Source organism: Triticum dicoccoides, chromosome 2A, assembly GCF_002162155.2.
Source record: "Triticum dicoccoides isolate Atlit2015 ecotype Zavitan chromosome 2A, WEW_v2.0, whole genome shotgun sequence".
NCBI classification, from domain to species: Eukaryota; Viridiplantae; Streptophyta; class Magnoliopsida; order Poales; family Poaceae; genus Triticum; species Triticum dicoccoides.
Genome location: NC_041382.1, coordinates 674,282,613 through 674,305,073, shown reverse-complemented (window position 1 = coordinate 674,305,073; position 22,461 = coordinate 674,282,613).

Below are 22,461 nucleotides of genomic sequence, written 5' to 3'. Positions count from 1 at the left end.
AGCATAAGCACCCGCCTTTCGAATTCCCAGTTCTCCAATTTTTTCGAAACAAGTGCATGCACTTATTATCACGATAAAATAACAATATCCGTGATGCATCCCAGTTATCAGTCTGTAGTTGCAGAATTCTCTCGTTTATTGAGCACATATATTGTTTTTTCAGGTCGAGCAAGTTTCAACTGGGCTGTAGACTGCCCAGGGTTGGTTTTGTTTTTAACAGGCCCAGCCCATGACGACAATGGGGCACAAAGATCCAACAGGTATCTACTGGCCTCTGGCCCGCCAGCGTTAGTTATATTTTGTCTTACAACATCCGCAGGCAGTTTTTTACTGAATCAAACACACAACCCAGTTCTATTATCCTCTTGAAACGCATGTCCTACATCCGTTTTCTAATCTCTACCAATAGTTTTACTAGTTTATATACACGTATCATTATATTGAAAACACATAAAATTCCCTTTTCATATTTACATCCTTATTTTTGTTGTTTTTTCCCACAAAGCGCTGATTTTTTTACCATTGCTTTTCCCTTAAACCAACTCAATTGTCCCACGTCTTATTTGCTTACAAAAACAAAACGATTTTTTGGCAAATCAATAAGTTCTTAAAAATGTTTATCATTTCGGGATTACAACAGTTCGGACTCCACCAAAATATGCAAAATAAGGTCGAACTTTTGACCGTGGTCCTGGCAGAAAATGGGCTGTAATAAACTACTTAAGAATTAGCAAATGGGCTGCAAATTATAAAAAATAGCAAATGGGCTTTATGTTGTCTGCCACAGATTTGGAGGCTGACTTGTGATCCTACTAAGTTCATGCATACACAAGGTTTCTCAAAAAAGAAACTTAGTCAACAATCGACTCTACCAGCGTCAGACTGTTAGATATCAATCTAATGGCAATCGTGCTTCTTCAGTCTCTAATCTTCCTGCCCCAGCCGCCCAAACCAGCGCCGTCGGAACCGCCTGCTCCCGCCTCCCGTGGCCGGTAGTGCTGTCGGGCAGGCCTCACGACCCCATCATACTCGCATCCCTGGCCTGTCTATCCCTCTACTCACCCATACCTCCTGTTATTTTCCGGCGACGGCAGCCGAACCAGTCAACCCTCGTACTCTCCACTGCGTGGGAAGCCACTGTCGTGTCTTCCCCGGCTCCATGTCGTTCCCTTCGTAGGCCTCGCCGTCGTCCACCGCCCTGGTGCTCTCGGCGCGGTGTGGTCAACAATGTCCATCCAATGGCTGTAGTGCTTCTTCAACCTCTGGTCTTCTTGCCCCAGCCGCCCAAAGCAGCGCCGGTCGTGCCGCATGCTCCTGCCTCCCGTGGCCGGCTGTGCTGCCGCGGAGGCCTCATCGTCCCCATACTACTCCCACCGCTGGCCAGGCCATCCCTCCACTCACCCACTCCCCCTGTTATTCTGTGGCGATGGCAGCCTCACACCGCAGCCGAACCAGTGAACCCTCATACTCCTCTCCGCGTGGGCATCCACTGCCGCATCTTCCCCGGCTCTGTGTCGTCCCCTTCCTAGACCTCGCCGTCGTCCACCGCCGTGGTGCTCTCGGCGCGGCGTGGTCAATGTGGTCAAGGACCGACTTCCATCGGAAGAGTACTGTACGTGGAGAGGCTGACAGCTGAGTCCACGGCAGCCGCAAGGAAGTGCCTCCTTATTACGCCAAAATAATTATTCCTCCACCTGACAGCAGGGACCCACCGGACGGGCCACCAGTATTTCACAGAAAAAACATTTCCGCCTAACTGCTGGGACCCACCGGACGGGCCACCGTATTTCGTGAAAAAAAAAACGTTTGCCCCTGACTGCTGGGACCCACCGGACGGACCACCATATTTCGCAAAAAAAACGTTCCCCCCGCTGTCAGCTCGGACCCACCAGAAGTGCCTCCTTATTACGCACAGAAAAATGAATACCCCCTGCTAGCTGGGACCCACCATGGTGGGAGGCTAACTTGTGGGCCTACTAAGTTGACGAGGACGGAGGGCATTGTCAACTTAGTCAATATGAACGATTCTAGCTCCAGTGACCGTACGATGTCCATCCAATGACCATCGTGCTTCTTCAATCTCTGCTCTTCCTGCTACAGCCGCTCAAACAAGCGCCGGCGGGACTGCCTGCTCCCTCCTCCCCGTGGCCGGTTCTGCTGCCGCGCAGGCCTCATCGCCCCACCGTACTCCCATCGCTGGCCTAGCCATCTCTCTACTCACCCACACCTGTTGTTATTCTCCGGCGATGGCAGACGAACAAGTAAACCCTGGTACAGTCGTACTCCCCTCCGCGTGGGAAACAAATGTCGAGTCTTCCCTACCTCTGTGTCGTTCCCTTCCTAGGCCTCGCCGTCGTCCACCGCCCTGGTGCTCTCGGCGTGGCCTGGTCAACGTGGTCAACGACCGACATACATCTGAAGTGGACTGTACATGGAGAGGCCGACAGCTGGGTCCATAGCCGCACGCAAGGAAATGCCTCCTTATTACGCGCAAAATAATGATTCCTCTACCTGACATCAGGGACCAACCGAAAGGGCCTCTGTATTTCGTGAAAAAAATGTTACCGCCACTGACAGCTCGGACACACCAGCTATATTTTCGCACGCAAGGAAGTGCCTCCTTATTACGCACAAAAAAATGAATACTCCCCCTGTTAGTTGGGACCCAGTATAGTGGCAGGCTGACTTGTGGGCCTACTAAGTTGACGGGGACGGAGGGATTTGTCAACTTAGTCAATATGCACGATTCTAGCTCCAGTGACCGTATGATGTCCATCCAATGGTCGTAGTGCTTCTTCAACCTCTGGTCTTCTTGCTCCAGCCGCCCAAACCAGCGCCGGTCGTGCCTCGTGCTCCTGCCTCCCGTGGCCGGCTGCGATGCGGCGGAGGCCTCACCGCCCCCTACTACTCCCACCGCTGGCCAGGCCATCCCTCTACTCACCCACACCCCCTTGTTATTCTGCGGCGATGCCAGCCTCACACCGCAGCGAACCAGTGAACCCTCGTACTCCTCTACGCGTGGGCATCCACTTCCGCGTCTTCCCTGGCTCCGCGTCATCCCCTTCCTAGGCCTCGCCGTCGTCCACCGCCCTGGTGCTCTTGGCGCGGCGTGGTCAACGTGGAAAAGGAACGGCTTCCATCAGATGTGGACTGTACGTGGAGAGGCTGATAGCTGGGTCCACGATCGCAGCAAGGAAGTGTCTCCTTATTATATGCAAAATAATTATTCCTCCACCTGACAGCGGGGACCCACCGGACGGGCCACCGTATTTCACGAAAAAAACGTTTCCCCCCTGACTGCTGGGACCCACCAGCTACACCTTCGCACGCAAGGAAGTGCGCCCGGGCAAAAAAATAAAATGATTCGCCCCCCTGACTACTGGGACCCACCAGCTACATCTTCGCACGCAAGGAAGTGCCTGACAGTCGGGACCCACCTGGTCGAAGTGTATGTAGCGTTGTCATTCTGGTCGCGAACGTGTACATACATACTGGTCGATGTAGAGGCGCGCACGTGTTGTAGTAGAGGCGCGCATGTGTCGTAGTAGAGGCACGCACGTAGCATGTACACGTACGTATAATGGCCAGGGTGCAGGAAAGAAAATACGGTACATACGGGCGGGGTATCGAACGCCTACTCGCGCATACGTACGGCCAGGGCTCATGTACATGGCTGGGTCGGAACGGAGAAACGGCGTCGTCATCGTGTTCATGGGGAGGCAACGGAATGCGTCGTGTTCATGGGGAGGCAACGGAATGCGTCGTGTTCATGGGGAGGCAACGGAATGCTCGTGTTCATCGGGAGGCAATGGAACGCGTGGGAGCCAACCGGCTGGGTCGGAACATAATGCATGGTCGTGTTCATCGGGAGGGCTTGGATGGAACAGGCGATGGAAACGAGGCCTGGTGTACCGCAGAACGTAGGAAATGGACCTCCTACGGTTGAAACGGGGGTCATGTTGACCGGCGGGGTGTGGCCTACCGCAAAACGGAGGAAACAGACCTCCTATGGTCGAAACGGGGGTCCTGATGATTGGGAGGAGTGTGGTGTACCGCAAAACGGACGAAACGGACCTCCTACGGTTGAAACGGGGGTCCTGTTCATCGGGAGGGGTGTGGCGTACCGCAAAACAGGACTCCACGGGATATTGTTCATCTCCACCGTCGACCTCCTCCAGCCTCCACGGGCTACCATCGACCTCCACCAGCCTCCACGGACTCCTATTCATGCAGCCTCCACCACGCGCTGCTCCACCGACTACTGTTCAACCACCCCTCCACGGGCACTCCTCCACCGTCTACTGTTCATCCAGCCCTCCACACCACGGGGTCCTGTTCAACCACCCCTCCACAGGCACCCCTCCATCGTCTACTGTTCATCCAGCCCTCCTGAGGGAGTCCTGGATTAGGGGGTGTCCGGATAGCCGGACTATACCTTCGGCCGGACTCCTGGACTATGAAGATACAAGATTGAAGACTTCATCCCGTGTCCGGAAGGGACTTTCCTTGGCGTGGAAGGCAAGTTTGGAAATACGGATATGTAGATCTCCTACCATTGTAACCGACTCTGTGTAACCCTAGCCCTCTCCGGTGTCTATATAAACCGGAGGGTTTTAGTCCGTAGGACGAAGAACAATCATACCATAGGCTAGCTTCTAGGGTTTAGCCTCCTTGATCTTGTGGTAGATCTACTCTTGTACTACCCATATCATCAATATTAATCAAGCAGGAGTAGGGTTTTACCTCCATCGAGAGGGCCCGAACCTGGGTAAAAACATCATGTCCCTTGTCTCCTGTTACCATCTGCCTAGACGCACAGTTCGGGACCCCCTACCCAAGATCCACCGGTTTTGACACCGACATTGGTGCTTTCATTGAGAGTTCCTCTGTGTCGTCACTTTTAGGCCCGATGGCTCCTCCGATCATCAACGACGATGCGATCCAGGGTGAGACTTTTCTCCCCGGACAGATCTTCGTATTTGGCGGCTTTGCACTACGGGCCAATTCGCTTGGCCATCTGGAGCAGATCAAAAGCTATGCCCCTGGCCATCAGGTCAGATTTGGAAGTTTGAGCTACACGGCCGACCTCCGCGGAGACTTGATCTTCGACGGATTCGAGCCGCAGCCGAGCGCGCTGCACTGTCACGATGGGCATGATCTAGCTCTGCCGCCGAACAGTGCCCTGGAGGACGCACCCGCATCAGCTCCAACCCTTAATTCGGAGCCAACTGCGCCAATCGAGGATGGGTGGTTGGACACCGCCTCGGGGGCTGCAATCTCTATGGCGATCAAGCCGAACACCAGCCCTATTCTCTGCGAAGCCCGTGACTCTAAGGAGCCGGACTCCTCTCCAGACTTCGAGCCCTCCGCGCCCCTACCGATCGAAACCGATTGGGCGCCGATCATGGAGTTCACCGCCGCGGACATCTTTCAGCACTCGCCCTTCGGCGATATTCTGAATTCACTAAAGTCTCTCTCTTTATCAGGAGAGCCCTGGCCGGACTATGGTCAGCAAGGTTGGGATGCGGATGATGAAGAAATTCAAAGCCCACCCACCACCCACTTCGTAGCCACTGTCGATGATTTAACCGACATGCTCGACTTCGACTCCGAAGACATCGACGGTATGGACGCCGATGCAGGAGATGATCAAGAATCAGCGCCTATAGGGCACTGGAAAGCCACCTCGTCGTATGATATATACATGGTGGACACCTCAAAAGAAGGCAATGGCGATGGAACAACGGAGGATGACCCCTCCAAGAAGCAGCCTAAGCGCCGGCATCAGCGGTGCCGCTCTAAATCCCGCCAAAGCAAAAACGGTGATTCCGGCATGGGAGATAATAACACCCCGGACAGTGCCGAAGACAACCACCTCCAGCAAGATTCAGCACAGGAGGATGGAGAAGCCAGCCCTCATGAGAGAGCGGCAGACAGAGAGGTCAAGGACGATAATTATATGCCTCCCTCCGAAGACGAGGCAAGCCTCGACGATGACGAATTTGTCGTGTCGGAGGATCCTGTCGAACAAGAGCATTTCAAACGTAGGCTTATGGCCACGGCGAGCAGCCTCAAGAAAAAACAGCAACAGCTTAGAGCTGATCAAGATTTGCTAGCCAACAGATGGACTGAAGTCCTTGCGGCCGAAGAGTATGAACTTGAACGCCCCTCCAAGAGCTACCCAAAGCGCAGGTTGCTACCCCGATTAGAGGAGGAAGCACTAAAACCTACATCACCAGCGCATGATGCGGCCGACCGGCCACCCCGTGGCCGCGACAGAGAGGCCTCTCGGCCCTCCACTCAAGCCGCACCCCGGCGCCGCTTAAAAAATACCAAGGAACAGGAAAATGCGCCAGACCTGCAAGATATATTGGAAGACAAGGCAAGGCAAACAAGATCGATGTACGGATCGCGTGGGCGCCCCATGGCACGAGACGGTACTCATCACGCCGGATACAGTAAATCCGGCTGGGCCGAACACAGTAGACAAAGCTCGTTTGAGCTGCATCGTGATATAGCCCTATACAGAGGCGCCGCACACCCACTATGCTTCACAGATGAAGTAATGGATCATCAAATCCCCGAGGGTTTCAAACCCGCGAACATCGAATTATACGATGGCACAACAGATCCTGCGGTATGGATCGAGGACTATCTCCTTCATATCCACATGGCCCGCAGTGATGACCTACACGCCATCAAATACCTCCCACTCAAGCTTAAAGGACCAGCTCGGCATTGGCTTAACAGCTTGCCAGCAGAATCAATTGGTTGTTGGGAGGACCTGGAAGCCGCATTCCTTGACAATTTCCAGGGCACTTATGTGCGACCACCAGACGCCAATGACCTAAGCCACATAATTCAGCAGTCAGAGGAATCGGCCAGACAATTCTGGACACGGTTCCTAACCAAGAAAAATCAAATCATCGACTGTCCGGACGCAGAGGCCCTAGCAGCCTTCAAGCATAACATCCGCGACGAGTGGCTTGCACGGCACCTAGGACAGGGAAAGCCGAAATCTATGGCAGCTCTCACGACAGTTATGACCCGCTTTTGCGCGGGAGAAGACATCTGGCTAGCTCGCAGCAATAACATGACCAAGAGCCCTGGTCATTCGGATACCAAGGACAGCAGTGACAGGTCGCGTCGCAACAAGCAAAAGCGCCGCATTAACAGCGACAATGCTGAGGATACGACAGTTAATGCCGGATTCAAAGGCTCTAAACCCGGTCAGCGGAAAAAGCCATTCAAAAGAAATACTCCAGGCCCGAATACTCGATCGCTCATGCCAGATACATGGCACCCCCGAAAAACCAGCCAATCACACGAACAGGGATTGTTGGGTGTTCAAGCAGGCAGGCAAGTTAAATGCCGAAAGCAGGGAAAAGGGGCTGCATAGCGATGACGAGGAGGAGCCCCGGCCGCCGAACAACAGTGGACAGAAAGGTTTTCCCCCAGAAGTGCGTACGGTGAACATGATATACGCAACCCACGTCCCCAAGAGGGAGCGGAAGCGTGCGCTAAGGGACGTATACGCGATGGAGCCAGTCGCCCCAAAGTTCAACCCATGGTCTTCCTGCCCGATCACTTTTGATCGAAGGGACCACCCCACTAGCATTCGTCATGGCGGATTCACTACATTGGTTCTAGACCCAATTATTGACAGATTTCACCTCACTAGAGTCCTTATGGACGGCGGCAGCAGCCTGAACCTGCTTTACCAGGATACAGTGCGGAAAATGGGCATCGATCCCTCGAGGATTAAACCCACTAAAACGACCTTTAAAGGCGTCATACCAGGTGTAGAGGCCAACTGTACAGGCTCAGTTACACTTGAAGGGGTCTTCGGATCTCCGGATAATTTCCGAAGCGAGGAGTTAATCTTCGACATAGTCCCGTTCTGCAGTGGCTATCATGCACTGCTCGGGCGAACCGCATTTGCCAAGTTCAATGTGGTGCCGTACTACGCATACCTCAAGCTCAAGATGCCAGGCCCTCGAGGAGTCATCAAGGTCAATGGAAACACCGAACGCTCTCTCTGAACGAAGGAGCATACGGCGGCTATCGCAGCGGAAGTACAAAGCAGCCTCTCAAGGCAATTCTCCAGTCCGGCCATTAAACGTCTGGACACCATCAAGCGCGCCCGGAGTAACCTACAACAAGACCGCCTGGCATGTTCCGAGCAAGCGTAGCAATGAGGCCCCCACCCCAGCCCTCGCAAACTTGCGAAACCAGTGTTGCGCGTACATAACTATGCTCCGGAAATACCATGGGTAAAGGGGGAGGGGCACCATCACGGCACGCCCGAAACACGGCTTAAACTGCACTAGGGGCTGCCGACTTCTTCATTTTCTCTTACTTTCAGGACTCCACTCTTCGGAAGGCCTGTCCGGCAGTACAATTACCGCACAAACGATACAACAACCAGGGGAGCAGAAAGCTACATCGCACTACGGAACTCTAAGGTGGTCTCTATAACGAGCAGTATACCTGTTTCACATACCATTCCGCAGCTCGCCCCTAGAAAGGACATGTTAAATAGTCCCATCTTTTGCTTATCGCACTATTTGTATCATTCTGCTTTGATCGCAGCCTTTTTAAATAAATAATGCATAGCTTCCATCTATTATTGCATTACTCTTTTTTACGAATATATGGTCATTAATGACATGTTGCACCCGTACACTTTGGTACGGCCAATACGCTAGGGGCTTAAGTACCCCACAACACGGTGTGAGAAGTCCGAACACTTTCACAAGTGCGGCACCCCGAACTTATAGCATTATATGCATCGGCTCCAAATCATGTCTTGGGTCAATAGTTGGGTTTGCCCGGCTCCTATGTTTTGGTACCTTACGTTCCGTCATATCGGCTAAGGTAGCACTAGGATAACTACTGCTATTGTGCCCCAGTTGAGCTGGTCTAAGCACCTCAGTAGAGAAAGCTAAAACTGACCGTCACGATGAGGCGAGAGCTGGTCGCTGTTCGAGAGGTTTTCGAGTCCCTAAAGACTTATGCTGCTTAGAGCAAGGAGTCAGCTTTGTCCGGCCTAGGCGTGGATAGCGCCCCGAACTTGGTGTTTCGAACACTAGGGGCTTCGCCGAAATTTAAAATTATAGAATTCTATGGCTAAGTGAGAGTGTTCAAGCATTATAGTCTGATTGCCTTGTTCGTTGTGTTGAGCGCCTCCCTCGAAGGACCCAAGAATGGGAAAAGGAGCGCTCATGTTTATCCTGAACACCCCAGCACTCATGGCATGGGGGCAGAAGCCGACGACTCGCCATCTCTCAAATTTGATAAACGTCCGCACAGAAGGTAATATTTTAAATTCAAAAGCGTTGCTTAGCGCATATGAACAAGTTTTCAGCGTACAGGATCACAAATGCGAGTTTACTCAAAAATTACATCTTTGGAGCATTCATCCGCTATAAGGCGGGAACCCTTCAGGACGCCCTCATAATACGCTTCCGGGATTCGATGCTCCTTGCCCGGCAGCGGCCCGTCCTTCACCAGCTTCTCCGCATCCATCTTGCCCCAGTGCACTTTAGCGCGGGCAAGCGCCCTACGGGCACCTTCGATGCAGACGGAGCACTTGATTACTTCAAGCCGTGGACAGGCATCCACCAGCCGCCTCACCAGCCCGAAGTAGCTACCAGGCAGAGCCTCTCCAGGCCAAAGCCGAACTATGAGGCCCTTTATGGCCTGTTCGGCCACCTTGTGGAGCTCGGCCATTTTCTTCAGCTGGTCGTTCAAAGGCACCAGGTGTCTGGCCTCAGCATACCGAGACCAGAACACCTTCTCTATCGAGCTCCCCTTCGCAGCTCAGTAGTAGGCGGCGGCATCAGACGCACTGCGGGGTAAATCTGCGAATGCTCCTGGAGAGCTCCGGACTCGGGTAAGTAACAAGTAATTCACTTTCACGTGCTTGCTTTGCATAATGAATGCCTTACCCGCCGCTATCTTCTTCATCGCTTCAATTTCTTGGAGGGCTTTCTGGGCTTCGGCCTTGGCAGACTTCGTGCTTTCGAGGGCTGCCGCAAGCTCGGACGCTTGCGTCTTTGAGTCAAGCTCCAAACTCTCGTGTTTTTTCACGAGAGCCTGGAGCTCTTTCTGCACCTCCTCCACCCGCGCCTCCTGCTTCCCTCTCTCTGTGCGCTCTGTGGCCGCTCTATTTTCGGCCTCGGACAACGCTTTCTTAAGGGTTGCCACCTCGGTCGTGGCCCCTATAATAGCACGTTGATCCTGTCATTTTTTGCAACCACATCTTCTCTATATACTTGCGCAAGGTATTACTTACCTTCCTTCTCCTCGAGTTGCCTCTTGGCATGGCCGAGCTCGTTCTCGGCCGCGCGAGGTTTTGCTTCAGTGTATCCACCTCCACAGTCAGTGCAGCGGAGGCCAGCAGCGAAGCCTGCGTACGCATATTGACTTGATTATGTTAGACTCCTGCGAATGTTATTAGATCCTCTATTCGGCTTTTCTTTCCGAACGCCGAACAGAGCATCAGGGGCTACTGTCTATGCGGTAATATTTTTACATATTCTTTACTTACCTCAAAGCCTGTTAGAAGGGTGGCACAGGCTTCAGTCAGTCCGCTCTTGGCAGACTGAACCTTCTGGATCACCGCACTCATAATAGTGCAGTGCTCCTCATCGATCGAGGCGCTGTTAAGCACCTCCAGCAAATTGTCCGGTGCCTCCGGTTGGACGGAGGTCACCGGCTCGGTAGGCTTGCTCCTCTTGGAAGGAGGCTGCCTACCGGAGTCCGGAACCGTTGAAGGTTCTGGCGCGGTGTCCGGCTCAAGGCCGGACTTGGAGCCCTTGGGGGTTCTATCCCCTTTACACTTGGAGTCCGGGAGGTCGCCTTGCGGCGCCTCCAGGAGCACCTCCTCCTGGCTTGGAACCTGTTGGGACGCCACTTCGGCGTCGTCCGTAGGGTGGGGAGAGGTAGCCGTCGGAAGCGAATTCACATCCGACGAATCCAGGGAACCGCTCGGCGACACATCGAGCCGGTCTTTGGGTGGACTGCATAAACATGTTCGACGTATGGAAAAGTTGTGCAATGGAGGAATACTATGAATCACTCTGGTATCCAGATACTTACGATTTCGCCAGGGGCTTGGCCCTGAGAGGCCACTCCTCTTCGCTGTCGTCGGCGTTGGTGGAGTAGTCCGGAGGAAGGGTTTTCCCCTTCTTGGACCCTTCGGCCTCCCTAGTTGGGGCGGCCTTCCTTTTCTTCCCTCCCCCCGCGGGAGGGGGAGAGGTCTCTTCTTTCTCCTCCTCGTCTTCACGGGAGGAGACGTCTCGGAGTCATCGGATGATGAATCCGACACCTCCAGGCGCCGGGCACTCTTTCGAGTCCCCGTGGCCGTCTTCTTGGCCTTCTTCTCCAGCACCACATAGGGTGCCGGAACCAGCAGCTTCATCAAGCGAGCGTCCGCTGGGCCTTAGGGCAAAGGAGCCGGACAGTTGATCTGTCCGGACGTCTCCTGCCAATCATGTCAAAGGTAAGGGAGCTTAGATCCCGCATGGAGTCAAACTATGAAAAACTAATACCCTGTAAAAGGTAAAAACAGCTTACCGCACTAGCGTGATGCTGCGTGCTAAATCCACGATCCTCGGTAGCGGATGCGGGGGCCTCGGCGCCCTTGAAAAGCACTTTCCAGGCATCTTCATATGTCGTGTCGAAGAGCCTGCTCAGAGTTCGGCGCTGCGCCGGGTCGAACTCCCACAGGTTGAAAGCCTGTTGTTGACACGGCAGGATCTGGCGGATGAGCATAACCTGGACTATGTTGACAAGTTTGAGCTTCTTGTCCACCAGGGTTTGGACGCATGTTTGGAGTCCGGTCAGCTCTCCTTTTTTACCCCATGACAGGCCTATCTCTTTCCAGGAGGTGAGCCGCGTAGGGGGTCCGGATCGGAACTCAGGGGCTGCGACCCATTCAGGGTCGCGCGACTTAGTGATGTAAAACCACCCCGATTGCCACCCCTTTAGGGTCTCCACGAAGGAGCCCTTGAGCCATAGGACGTTGGGCATCTTGCCCACCATGGCGCCTCTGCACTCCGCCTGGGTGTCACGCACCACCTTCGGCTTGACATTGAAAGTCTTGAGCCATAGGCCGAAATGGGGGAGGATGCATAGGAAAGCCTCGCACACGATGATAAACGCCGAGATGTTGAGGACAAAGTTCGGGGCTAGATCATGGAAATCCAGGCCATAGTAGAACATGAGCCCCCAGAAAAATGGGTGGAGAAGGAAGCCTAGTCCGCGGAGGAAATGGGGGAGGAACACCACCCTCTCATGGGGCCTAGGGGTGGGGGTGAGCTGCCCCTCTTCGGGAAGCCGGTCCACAATGTCGTTACACAAGTATCCGGCCTTCCTCAGTTTTTTGATGTGTCCCTCCGTGACGAAGGAGACCATCCACTTGCCTCCCACTCCGGACATGGTTGGAGAAGGTTGAGGTGGGGTGAGCGGACTTGGGCGCTGGAGCGCGAGTGCACGGAAATGGATAGGCAAAGGAGGAAGAAGCCGTGGATGAAAAGGTGGATCCTTATCCCCTTATATGGGTGGACGCGACTATGCGTCCCCACGAGCCTAGTAAAACCCGCTTATCTCCCAAACATCGTAATCAATGGCACGGTTGGGTTACCCACGCCCGCATTGATGAGAATCCCGGAATAAGGGGACACGATCTCTGCTTTGACAAGACGTGCCAAGGAAACCGCCTCGCTAAATGTGCTGAGGTGGGACAGTAAAACAATTCGAATAAAGACTTGGCTGTGGTGTGATGTCATGCTACGGAATACGTCAGCAGATTAGATTTGTGTAAATATTATTATCTCTATGGCAATATGTGGAAACTTATTTTGCAGAGCCGGACACTACCTTTGTGTTCAAAATCTTCTATGAAGTACTTGGAGGAGCAACCCGCCTTGCAATGCCGAAGACAATCTGTGCGCCGGACTCGTCGTCATTGAAGCCTGGTTCAGGGGCTACTGAGGGAGTCCTGGATTAGGGGGTGTCCGGATAGCCGGACTATACCTTTGGCCGGACTCCTGGACTATGAAGATACAAGATTGAAGACTTCGTCCCGTGTCTGGAAGGGACTTTCCTTGGCGTGGAAGGCAAGCTTGGCGATACGGATATGTATATCTCCTACCATTGTAACCGACTCTGTGTAACCGTAGCCCTCTTCGGTGTCTATATAAACCGGAGGGTTTTAGTCCGTAGGACGAAGAACAATCATACCATAGGCTAGCTTCTAGGGTTTAGCCTCCTTGATCTCGTGGTAGATCTACTCTTGTACTACCCATATCATCAATATTAATCAAGCAGGAGTAGGGTTTTACCTCCATCGAGAGGGCCCGAACCTGGGTAAAAACATCGTGTCCCTTGTCTCCTGTTACCATCTGCCTAGACGCACAGTTCAGGACCCCCTACCCGAGATCCGCCGGTTTTGACACCGACACCTCCACACCACGGGGTCCTGTTCATCCAGAGGCAACGCCACCGCTCACTGTTCATTCAACCCCCCCACCCCCCGCAACGCTCACTGTTCATCCAATCGATCGACTTCAGTTAGCAGCAGTAGCTAAAGAATCGCTCGATCGGGTTCAGTTAACAGCCATCGATCGATCGCTCGGGTTCAGTAATGCGTAGCCTGCAGTGCAATCGCTCGGGTTCAGTTAGAGCCCAGTGCCTTGCTCAGGTTTAGTTAGAGCCAATTCCTCGCACACACGCGCGTACGTGTATGAGAGAAACATGCATCGCTCTGCCCAGACCTCCCACTGTAACCGGGAACTCCCCGAAGTTTTCCTCCCCCTCGCTTCTACCACAGTTTTTTCCGTCATGGACGGACTAAAGAATGTCATGCAGCTGCGTCGCCGGCCCGCCCAGGAAGAAAAGCCTATTTTCTGTCATGATTTTTTGTCATAGAAGTAGGAGCCCACCACATCTATGATGATACCGGGTTTTGTCACAATTATCGTCATAGAAGTGTCATATGTATGACAGAAAAAAATTCGTTCGGCCCAAAATGTCACGGATGTGTCTTTTTTTGTAGTGCGTAGGCATTGGATCAGTGATGGATAATTATGTCGGATGCGATTCCTCATGCAACAGTTATAACCTAGGGTGACACAGAACTAGCTCCAGTTCATCAATGTAATTTAGGCATGTATTCTGAATATAGTGATGCGTGCTTATGGAAAATAACTTGCATGACATCTTTTGTCCTACCCTCCTGTGGCAGCGGGGTCTTACTGGAAACTAAGGGATATTAAGGTCTCCTTTTAATAGAGTACCAGACCAAAGCATTAACACTTAGTGAACACATGAACTCCTCAAACTATGGTCATCACCGAGAGTGGTCCCGATTATTGTCACTTCGGGGTTACCAGATCATAACACATAGTAGGTGACTATTGACTTGTAAAATAGGATCAAGAACTCACATATATTCATGAAAACCTAGTAGGTTCAGATCTGAAATCATGGCACTCGGGCCCTAGTGACAAGCATTAAGCATAGCAAAGTCATAGCAGCATCAATCTCAGAACATAATGGATACTAGGGATCAAACCCTAACAAAACTAACTCGATTACATGATAAATCTCATCCAACCCATCACCGTCCAGCAAGCCTACGATGGAACTACTCACGCGCGATGGTGAGCATCATGAAATTGGTGATGGAGGAAGGTTGTTGATGATGATGGCGACGGATTCCCCTCTCCGGAGCCCCGAACGGACTCCAGATCAGCCCTTCCCGAGAGAGATTAGGGCTTGGCGGTGGCTCCGCATCGTAAAATGTGATGAATCCTTCTCCCTGATTTTTTCTCCCCGAACATGAATATATAGAGTTGGAGTTGAGGTCGGTGGAGCATCAGGGGGCCACGAGGCAGGGGCGCACCCCCACCCTCGTGGATAGGGTGTGGGCCCCCTGGTATTGATTTTTTCGCCAGTATTTTTTATATATTCCAAAAATATTCTCTGTGAAGTTTCAGGTCATTCCGAGAACTTTTATTTCTGCATAAAAATAACACCATGGCAATTCTGCTGAAAACAACATTAGTCCGGGTTAGTTCCATTCAAATCATGCAAGTTAGAGTCCAAAACAAGGTCAAAAGTGTTTGGAAAAGTAGATACGATGGAGACGTATCAACGGTGGCTTTGCCATAAATACAATGTCAACTACATGATCATGCGGAGCAATATGACAATGATGTAACGTGCCAATCATTTCAGCAAAGCGCTCAAAATCCTCATCATCCTTTTTCTTGGATGGTTTAGGAGGAAAAGGCATGGGTTTCTGAACCCATGGTTCTCTTTCTTTAGCGTGCTTCCTAGCAACGAAGTCTCTCTTATCATAAAGTTGATTCTTTGATTGTGAGTTATCAAGATCAACAGCAGGTTCAATTCTACATCATTATTATTGCTAGGTTGAGCATCAATATGAACATCATCATTAACATTATCACTAGGTTCATGTTGATTACCAGATTGTGTTTCAGCATCAGAAATAGAAATATCATTGGGATTCTCAGGTGTATCAACAACAGGTTCACTAGAAGCATGCAAAGTTCTATCATTTTTCTTTTTCTTCTTCTTAGAAGAACTAGGTGCATCAACATTAGTTGTCTGGGAATCTTGCTCAATTCTCTTAGGTTGGCCCTCGGGATACAAAGCTTCCTGAGTCATTTTACCCCCTCTAGTCACAACTCTAACAGCATTATCATTTTTCTTATTGCTTAATTCGTTGAGCAGATCATTCTGAGCTATAAGCACTTGTTCTACTAGAGTGGTAACCATAGAAGCATGTTTACTAACAAGTTTAAGTTCACCTTTAACTCTAGACATATAATCACTCAAGTGTTCAATCATCTAAGCATTACATTTCAATTGTCTACCAACATAAGCTTTGAAGTTTTCTTGTTTAACCATAAAGTCATCAAACTCATCCAAGCATTGGCGAGCAATTTTAGTAGTCGGGATTTCACATTTATCAAATCTATAGAGAGAATTTACCTTTACTACCTGTGTTGGGTTATCAAGACCGTGTATTTCTTCAATAGGTGGTAAATTCTTAACATCTTCAGCTTTAATACCCTTTTCTTTCATAGATTTCTTTGCCTCTTGCATATCTTCAGGACTGAGAAATAGAATACCCCTTTTCTGCGGAGTTGGCTTAGGAGTTTGTTCAGGAAGTGTCCAATCATTTTCATTACTCAACATATTATTCAATAGCAATTCGGCTTGATCAACAGTTCTTTCCCTGAAAACACAACCAGAACAACTATCCATGTGGTCTCTAGAAACATCAGTTAGTCCATTATAAAAGATATCAAGTATTTCATTTTTCTTGAGAGAATGATCAGGCAAAGCATTAAGTAATTGGAGAAACCTCCCCCAAGCTTGTGGGAGACTCTTGATACGTCTCCAACGTTTCTATAATTTTTGATTGCTCCATGCTATATTATCTACTGTTTTAGGCAATATTGGGCTTTATTATCCACTTTTATATTACTTTTGGGACTAACCTATTAACCGGAGGCCCAGCCCAGATTTGCTGTTTTATGCCTATTTCAGTGTTTTGAAGAAAAGGAATATCAGACGGAGTCGAAACGGAACGAAATCAACTTGAGAAGTTATTTTTGGAAGGAACCACGCCTGATGGACTTGGACCCCATGTCAGAAGATATGGGAGCTGCCCATGAGGGTGGGGGCGCCCCCCCTAGGGCGCGCCCCCTGCCTTGTGGGGCCCTTGTGGCTCCACTGACGTGCTTCTTCTGCCTATATAACTCCATATACCCTAAAACTTCCAGAACGCACAATAGATTGGGAGTTCCGCCACCAATAGCCTCCGTAGCCACCGAAAACCAATCTAGACCCGTTCCGACACCCTGTCGGAGGGGGGAACCCTCACCGGTGGCCATCTTGATCATCCCGGTGCTCTCCATGATGAGGAGGGAGTAGTTCTCCCTCGAGGCTGAGGGTATGTACCAGTAGCTATGTGTTTGATCTCTCTCTCTCTCTCGTGTTCTTGAGATGATACGATCTTGATGTATCGCAAGCTTTGCTATTATATTTGGATCCTATGATGTTTCTTCCCCCCTCTACTCTCTTGTAATGAATTGAGTTTCCCCTTTGAAGTAATCTTATCGGATTGAGTCTTTAAAGATTTGAGAACACTTAATGTATGTCTTGTCGTGGATATCTGTGGTGACAATGGGATACCGCGTGCCACTTGATGTATGTTAAGGTGACCAACTTGCGGGTTCATGAACCTATGCATAGGGGTTGGCACACATTTTCGTTGTGATTCTCCGGTGGATCTTTGGGGCACTATTTGAGGTCCTTTGTGTTGGTTGAATAGATGAATCTGAGATTGTGTGATGCATATCGTATAATCATACCCACGGATACTTGAGGTGACATTGGAGTATCTAGGTGACATTAGGGTTTTGGTTGATTTGTGTCTTAAGGTGTTATTCTAGTACGAACTCTAGGGCTGTTTGTGATACTTATAGGAATAGCCCAACAGATTGATTGGAAAGAATAACTTTGAGGTGGTTTCGTACCCTACCATAATCTCTTCGTTTGTTCTCCGCTATTAGTGACTTTGGAGTGACTCTTTGTTGCATGTTGAGGGATAGTTTTATGATCCAATTATGTTATTGTTGAGAGGACTTACACTAGTGAAAGTATGAACCCTAGGCCTTATTTCCTATCATTGCAATACCGTTTATGCTCACTTTTATCATTCGTTACCTTGCTGTTTCTATATTATCATATTACAAAAACTATTATCTACTATCCACATACCACTTGTATCACCATCTCTTCCCCGAACTAGTGCACCTATACAATTTACCATTGTATTAGGTGTGTTGGGGACACAAGAGACTCTTTGTTATTTGGTTGCAGGGTTGCTCGAGAGAGACCATCTTCATCCTACGCCTCCTACGGATTGATAAACCTTAGGGCATCCACTTGAGGGAAATTTGCTACTGTCCTACAAACCTCTGCACTTGGAGGCCCAACAACGTCTACAAGAAGAAGGTTGTGTAGTAGACATCAAGCTCTTTTCTGGCGCCGTTGCCGAGGAGGTGAGTGCTTGAAGGTATATCTTTAGATCTTGCAATCGAGTCTTTTAGTTTCTTGTTTTATCACTAGTTTAGTTTATAAAAGAAAACTATAAAAAATAGAATTAAGTTTGTCTCATACGCTTCATCTTTTTAATATCTTTCGTGAGTATGATGGAAAGGATAATTTTCCTAAAGTGCTAGAAGAAGAAATCTATAAAATGTTGGGCACTAAATATTTGAATGATGAGCATGATTGCAATGTTGTTAGTATAAATTCCTTGAATATCCATGATGCTGATGATATGCAAAGCCACAAGCTTGGGGAAGCTATGTTTGATGAAGATGATATTTTTTGTCCCCCAAGCTTTGATGAGCAAATTTATTATGATGAAAGCATGCCTCTTATTTATGATGATTATATTGATGAAAGTGTATTTGGAGAGGTCATGACTTTATTTTGTGATGAATCCACTATTCCGGAAGAGGTTCCAATTGATTATGAGAACAAAGTTGCTATCTATGATGATTATTGTGATGACACGTATGCTTTAAAGAATAATGATAACCATGAAACTGGTCATCATGATTTTAGTTTTCAATTGGATTATGCCTCAAATGATAATTATTTTGTTGAGCTTGCTCCCACTACTATTCATGAGAAGAAATTTGCTTATGTGGAGAGTAATAAAATTTCTATGCTTGTAGACCATGAAAAGAATGCTTTATGTGATAGTTATATTGTTGAATTCATTCATGATGCTACTAAAAATTAGTATGAGGGAGGAACATATGCTTGTAGGAATTGCAATAATATCAAGTTTCCTCTCTATGTGCTTAAAATCTTGAAGTTATGCTTGTTTTACCGTCATATGCAAGTTGATTCTTGTTCCCATAAGTTGTTTTCTCACAAAATACCTATGCATAGGAAGTATGTTAGACTTAAATGTGCTATTCATATTCTTCATGATGCTCTTTTTATGTTTCAATTCTTATCTTTTATGTGAGCATCGTTGAAATCATCATGCCTAGCTAGGGGCGTTAAACGATAGCGCTTGTTGGGAGGCAACCCAACTTTATTTTTGTTCCTTGATTTTTGTTCCTGTTTATTAATAAATTATTCATATAGCCTCTGTTTAGATGTGGTTTTATGCTTTTAGTTAGTGTTTGTGCCAAGTAGAACCTTTGGGAAGACTTGGGGAAAGTCTTGTTGATCATGCTGTCAAAAACAGAAACTTTAGCGCTCACAAGAATTGATGCCATTTTTATTTGAAGAGTGATATTCAGTTAATTCGTTTTGAATATGATTAATATACAAATTACTCAGGTCCATAAATTTATTTGATAATTTTATGAGTTCCATAAGTATACGTTTGATCCAGATTACTACAGACTGTTCTGTTTTTGACAGATTCTGTTTTTCATGTGTTGTTTACTTATTTCGATGAATCTATGGCTAGTAAAATAGTTTATAAACCATAGATAAGTTGGAATACAGTATTTGTAACACCAATATAAATAAAGAATGAGTTCATTATAGTACCTTGAAGTGGTGATTTATTTTCTTATACTAACGGAGCTTACGAGTTTTCTGTTAAGTTTTGTGTTGTGAAGTTTTCAAGTTTCGGGTAAGGATTCGATGGACTATAAAATAAGGAGTGGCAAGAGCCTAAGCTTGGGGATGCCCAAGGCACCCCAAGGTAATATTAAAGGATAGCCAAGAACCTAAGCTTGGGGATGCCCCGGAAGGCATCCCCTCTTTCGTCTTCGTTCATCGGTAACTTTACTTGGAGCTATATTTTTATTTACCACATGATATGTGTTTTGCTTGGAGCGTCAATTTATTTTGTTAGTATTTGCTTGCTGTTATTTAGAATAATTTTTTGCATCTTTTATTTCAATAAAAGTGGCATTGATAGCCTTTACTATGCCTATGTTACAAGTATACATGTCGCTGTTTGAAAACAGAAAGTTTACCCCTGTTGCAATAATTCCCTAGAGAAGTCAGAATGTGATAAAATGTTGAAACGTTTTGCATATTAAGCTATGATAAATTTACTACAGTGGGAATTTTATTTCATAATTTTTGGAGTTAGGGAAGTATGGATGTTGCAGCATTCTTTACAGACTATCCTGTTTAGGCAGATTGCTGTGATGTTTGCATTGTTTGCGTATGTTTGCTTCTTTAATGATTCTATTTGAGGATAGGACTATTAAATATGAAGAGGCATTTAGTATGCAATGTTGAATAATAATTTTAGTGATTTGCTACAGTAGAGTATGATAAGGTTTTGGCAATGGTTTATACTAACTTATCTCACGAGTCCTTGTTGAGTTTTGTGTGGATGAAGCTTTTGAGATTTAGGGAGACCGTGATATGAGAGGAATTAAGGAGACACAAAAGCTCAAGCTTGGGGATGCCCAAGGCACCCCAAGATAATATTTCAAGAAGTCTCAAGCGTCTAAGCTTGGGGATGCCCCGGTTGGCATCCCACCTTTCTTCTTCAACAACTATCGGTTAGCATCGATTGATCCTAAGTTTTTGCTTCTTCACATGACGTTTGCTATTTTTAGAATGTCATTTTATTTTGTTTTGCTTGCTGTTTGAATAAAGTATCAAGATCTGAAATTCTTAAATGTTAGAGAGTCTTCACATAGTTGCATAATTATTCAACTACTCATTGATCTTCACTTATATCTTTCAGAGTAGTTTGTCACTTGCTCTAGTGCTTCACTTATATATTTTAGAGCATGGTGGTAGTTTTATTTTGAATAAATAGATGAACCCTCATGCTTCACTTAGATTATTTTGAGAGTCTTAAATAGCATGGTAATTTGCTTAAAATCCTAATATGCTAGGTATTCAATAATAATAAAATTCTCTTATGGGTGTGTCGAATACTATGAGAAGTTTGATACTTGATAATTGTTTTGAGATATGGAGATGGTGATATTAGAGTCATGATAGTTGAGTGGTTATGAATTTGAGAAATACTTGTGTTGAATTTTGTGATTCCCGTAGCATGCACATATGGTGAACCGTTATGTGATGAAGTCGGAGCATGATTTATTTATTGATTGTCTTCCTTATGAGTGGCGGTCGGGGACGAGCGATGGTCTTTTCCTACCAATCTATCCCCCTAGGAGCATGCGTGTAATACTTTGCTTTTATAACTTGTAGATTTTTGCAATAAGTATATGAGTTCTTTATGACTAATGTTGAGTCCATGGATTATACACACTCTCACCCTTCCACCTTTGCTAGCCTCTCTAGTACCGCGCACCTTTCGCCGGTACCATAAACCCACCATTTACCTTCCTCAAAACAGCCACCATACCTACCTATTATGGCATTTCCATAGCCATTCCGAGATATATTGCCATGCAAATTTCCACCATTCCGTTTATTATGACACGCTTCATCATTGTGATATTGCTTTGCATGATCATGTAGTTGACATCGTATTTGTGGCAAAGCCACCGTTCATAATTCTTTCATACATGTCACTCATGAGTTATTACACATCCCGGTACACCGCCGGAGGCATTCATATAGAGTCATATCTTGTTCTAAGTATCGAGTTGTAAGTCTTGAGTTGTAAGTAAATAAAAGTGTGATGATCATCATTATTAGAGCATTGTCCCAGTGAGGAAAGGATGATGGAGACCATGATTCCCCCACAAGTCGGGATGAGAATCCGGACGAAAATAAATAAATAAAAGAGGCCAAAGAAGCCCAAAAAAGAGAGAGAGAAAAAAGAGGCCATAAAAAAGAGAAGGCCCAAATAAAAAAATAAAAAAATAAAAAAATGAGAGAAAAAGAGAGAAGGGACAATGTTACTATCCTTTTACCACACTTGTGCTTCAAAGTAGCACCATGATCTTCATGATAGAGAGTCTCCTATGTTGTCACTTTCATATACTAGTGGGAATCTTACATTATAGAACTTGGCTTGTATATTCCAATGATGGGCTTCCTCAAAATGCCCTAGGTCTTTGTGAGCAAGCGAGTTGGATGCACACCCACTAGTTTCTTTTATTGAGCTTTCATATACTTATAGCTCTAGTGCATCCGTTGCATGGCAATCCCTACTCACTCATATTGATATCTATTGATGGGCATCTCCATAGCCCATTGATACGCCTAGTTGATGTGAGACTATCATCTCCTTTTTTGTCTTATCCACAACCACCATTCTATTCCACCTATAGTGCTATATCCATGGCTCACGCTCATGTATTGCGTGAAGATTGAAAAAGTTTGAGAACATCAAAAGTATGAAACAATTGCTTGGCTTGTCATCGGGGTTGTGCATGATTTAAGTATTTTGTGTGGGGAAGATGGAGCATAGCCAGACTATATGATTTTGTAGGGATA